Source organism: Cucurbita pepo, chromosome LG20, assembly GCF_002806865.2.
Source record: "Cucurbita pepo subsp. pepo cultivar mu-cu-16 chromosome LG20, ASM280686v2, whole genome shotgun sequence".
Classification (NCBI taxonomy): domain Eukaryota; kingdom Viridiplantae; phylum Streptophyta; class Magnoliopsida; order Cucurbitales; family Cucurbitaceae; genus Cucurbita; species Cucurbita pepo.
In genome coordinates this window covers 8,113,284-8,117,778 of record NC_036657.1, presented here as the reverse complement: position 1 = coordinate 8,117,778, position 4,495 = coordinate 8,113,284, and positions in this window count along the sequence as shown.

Sequence of the window (4,495 nt, the reverse complement as noted above, 5' to 3'; positions counted from 1 at the left end):
CTGAAAAGTTGTTTTCTCGTTTTAGTATCATACCATATCCACTAAAGATTGTCCTAAGCTTAAAATATGGAAGAAAAAAAACATTTACTCGTGTCGAAAAGACTTCACAACCTCAACCCTTACGAAAAGACCCTCGTGGAGGCACCCGAATGACTATGTGAAAAACCTTTGTTTCTTTCGATGTTTTTCGACGAATCTGTAAGGAAACGCTCAAGTTTAAGAGTCTTACACATATAAATGGTGAAAATACGAATTTTTTTCACTTTCGCTTCCGGGCCATTTTTCACCCAAAATCCATAGGTGTTAACATAGGAACTTTTTGGCCCATTGGGACAGGGTCGTTAACTCGATCTGAAAAGTTGTTTTCTCGTTTTAGTATCATACCATATCCACTAAAGATTGTCCTAAGCTTAAAATATGGAAGAAAAAAAACATTTACTCGTGTCGAAAAGACTTCACAACCTCAACCCTTACGAAAAGACCCTCGTGGAGGCACCCGAATGACTATGTGAAAAACCTTTGTTTCTTTCGATGTTTTTCGACGAATCTGTAAGGAAACGCTCAAGTTTAAGAGTCTTACACATATAAATGGTGAAAATACGAATTTTTTTCACTTTCGCTTCCGGGCCATTTTTCACCCAAAATCCATAGGTGTTAACATAGGAACTTTTTGGCCCATTGGGACAGGGTCGTTAACTCGATCTGAAAAGTTGTTTTCTCGTTTTAGTATCATACCATATCCACTAAAGATTGTCCTAAGCTTAAAATATGGAAGAAAAAAAACATTTACTCGTGTCGAAAAGACTTCACAACCTCAACCCTTACGAAAAGACCCTCGTGGAGGCACCCGAATGACTATGTGAAAAACCTTTGTTTCTTTCGATGTTTTTCGACGAATCTGTAAGGAAACGCTCAAGTTTAAGAGTCTTACACATATAAATGGTGAAAATACGAATTTTTTTCACTTTCGCTTCCGGGCCATTTTTCACCCAAAATCCATAGGTGTTAACATAGGAACTTTTTGGCCCATTGGGACAGGGTCGTTAACTCGATCTGAAAAGTTGTTTTCTCGTTTTAGTATCATACCATATCCACTAAAGATTGTCCTAAGCTTAAAATATGGAAGAAAAAAAACATTTACTCGTGTCGAAAAGACTTCACAACCTCAACCCTTACGAAAAGACCCTCGTGGAGGCACCCGAATGACTATGTGAAAAACCTTTGTTTCTTTCGATGTTTTTCGACGAATCTGTAAGGAAACGCTCAAGTTTAAGAGTCTTACACATATAAATGGTGAAAATACGAATTTTTTTCACTTTCGCTTCCGGGCCATTTTTCACCCAAAATCCATAGGTGTTAACATAGGAACTTTTTGGCCCATTGGGACAGGGTCGTTAACTCGATCTGAAAAGTTGTTTTCTCGTTTTAGTATCATACCATATCCACTAAAGATTGTCCTAAGCTTAAAATATGGAAGAAAAAAAACATTTACTCGTGTCGAAAAGACTTCACAACCTCAACCCTTACGAAAAGACCCTCGTGGAGGCACCCGAATGACTATGTGAAAAACCTTTGTTTCTTTCGATGTTTTTCGACGAATCTGTAAGGAAACGCTCAAGTTTAAGAGTCTTACACATATAAATGGTGAAAATACGAATTTTTTTCACTTTCGCTTCCGGGCCATTTTTCACCCAAAATCCATAGGTGTTAACATAGGAACTTTTTGGCCCATTGGGACAGGGTCGTTAACTCGATCTGAAAAGTTGTTTTCTCGTTTTAGTATCATACCATATCCACTAAAGATTGTCCTAAGCTTAAAATATGGAAGAAAAAAAACATTTACTCGTGTCGAAAAGACTTCACAACCTCAACCCTTACGAAAAGACCCTCGTGGAGGCACCCGAATGACTATGTGAAAAACCTTTGTTTCTTTCGATGTTTTTCGACGAATCTGTAAGGAAACGCTCAAGTTTAAGAGTCTTACACATATAAATGGTGAAAATACGAATTTTTTTCACTTTCGCTTCCGGGCCATTTTTCACCCAAAATCCATAGGTGTTAACATAGGAACTTTTTGGCCCATTGGGACAGGGTCGTTAACTCGATCTGAAAAGTTGTTTTCTCGTTTTAGTATCATACCATATCCACTAAAGATTGTCCTAAGCTTAAAATATGGAAGAAAAAAAACATTTACTCGTGTCGAAAAGACTTCACAACCTCAACCCTTACGAAAAGACCCTCGTGGAGGCACCCGAATGACTATGTGAAAAACCTTTGTTTCTTTCGATGTTTTTCGACGAATCTGTAAGGAAACGCTCAAGTTTAAGAGTCTTACACATATAAATGGTGAAAATACGAATTTTTTTCACTTTCGCTTCCGGGCCATTTTTCACCCAAAATCCATAGGTGTTAACATAGGAACTTTTTGGCCCATTGGGACAGGGTCGTTAACTCGATCTGAAAAGTTGTTTTCTCGTTTTAGTATCATACCATATCCACTAAAGATTGTCCTAAGCTTAAAATATGGAAGAAAAAAAACATTTACTCGTGTCGAAAAGACTTCACAACCTCAACCCTTACGAAAAGACCCTCGTGGAGGCACCCGAATGACTATGTGAAAAACCTTTGTTTCTTTCGATGTTTTTCGACGAATCTGTAAGGAAACGCTCAAGTTTAAGAGTCTTACACATATAAATGGTGAAAATACGAATTTTTTTCACTTTCGCTTCCGGGCCATTTTTCACCCAAAATCCATAGGTGTTAACATAGGAACTTTTTGGCCCATTGGGACAGGGTCGTTAACTCGATCTGAAAAGTTGTTTTCTCGTTTTAGTATCATACCATATCCACTAAAGATTGTCCTAAGCTTAAAATATGGAAGAAAAAAAACATTTACTCGTGTCGAAAAGACTTCACAACCTCAACCCTTACGAAAAGACCCTCGTGGAGGCACCCGAATGACTATGTGAAAAACCTTTGTTTCTTTCGATGTTTTTCGACGAATCTGTAAGGAAACGCTCAAGTTTAAGAGTCTTACACATATAAATGGTGAAAATACGAATTTTTTTCACTTTCGCTTCCGGGCCATTTTTCACCCAAAATCCATAGGTGTTAACATAGGAACTTTTTGGCCCATTGGGACAGGGTCGTTAACTCGATCTGAAAAGTTGTTTTCTCGTTTTAGTATCATACCATATCCACTAAAGATTGTCCTAAGCTTAAAATATGGAAGAAAAAAAACATTTACTCGTGTCGAAAAGACTTCACAACCTCAACCCTTACGAAAAGACCCTCGTGGAGGCACCCGAATGACTATGTGAAAAACCTTTGTTTCTTTCGATGTTTTTCGACGAATCTGTAAGGAAACGCTCAAGTTTAAGAGTCTTACACATATAAATGGTGAAAATACGAATTTTTTTCACTTTCGCTTCCGGGCCATTTTTCACTCAAAATCCATAGGTGTTAACATAGGAACTTTTTGGCCCATTGGGACAGGGTCGTTAACTCGATCTGAAAAGTTGTTTTCTCGTTTTAGTATCATACCATATCCACTAAAGATTGTCCTAAGCTTAAAATATGGAAGAAAAAAAACATTTACTCGTGTCGAAAAGACTTCACAACCTCAACCCTTACGAAAAGACCCTCGTGGAGGCACCCGAATGACTATGTGAAAAACCTTTGTTTCTTTCGATGTTTTTCGACGAATCTGTAAGGAAACGCTCAAGTTTAAGAGTCTTACACATATAAATGGTGAAAATACGAATTTTTTTCACTTTCGCTTCCGGGCCATTTTTCACCCAAAATCCATAGGTGTTAACATAGGAACTTTTTGGCCCATTGGGACAGGGTCGTTAACTCGATCTGAAAAGTTGTTTTCTCGTTTTAGTATCATACCATATCCACTAAAGATTGTCCTAAGCTTAAAATATGGAAGAAAAAAAACATTTACTCGTGTCGAAAAGACTTCACAACCTCAACCCTTACGAAAAGACCCTCGTGGAGGCACCCGAATGACTATGTGAAAAACCTTTGTTTCTTTCGATGTTTTTCGACGAATCTGTAAGGAAACGCTCAAGTTTAAGAGTCTTACACATATAAATGGTGAAAATACGAATTTTTTTCACTTTCGCTTCCGGGCCATTTTTCACCCAAAATCCATAGGTGTTAACATAGGAACTTTTTGGCCCATTGGGACAGGGTCGTTAACTCGATCTGAAAAGTTGTTTTCTCGTTTTAGTATCATACCATATCCACTAAAGATTGTCCTAAGCTTAAAATATGGAAGAAAAAAAACATTTACTCGTGTCGAAAAGACTTCACAACCTCAACCCTTACGAAAAGACCCTCGTGGAGGCACCCGAATGACTATGTGAAAAACCTTTGTTTCTTTCGATGTTTTTCGACGAATCTGTAAGGAAACGCTCAAGTTTAAGAGTCTTACACATATAAATGGTGAAAATACGAATTTTTTTCACTTTCGCTTCCGGGCCATTTT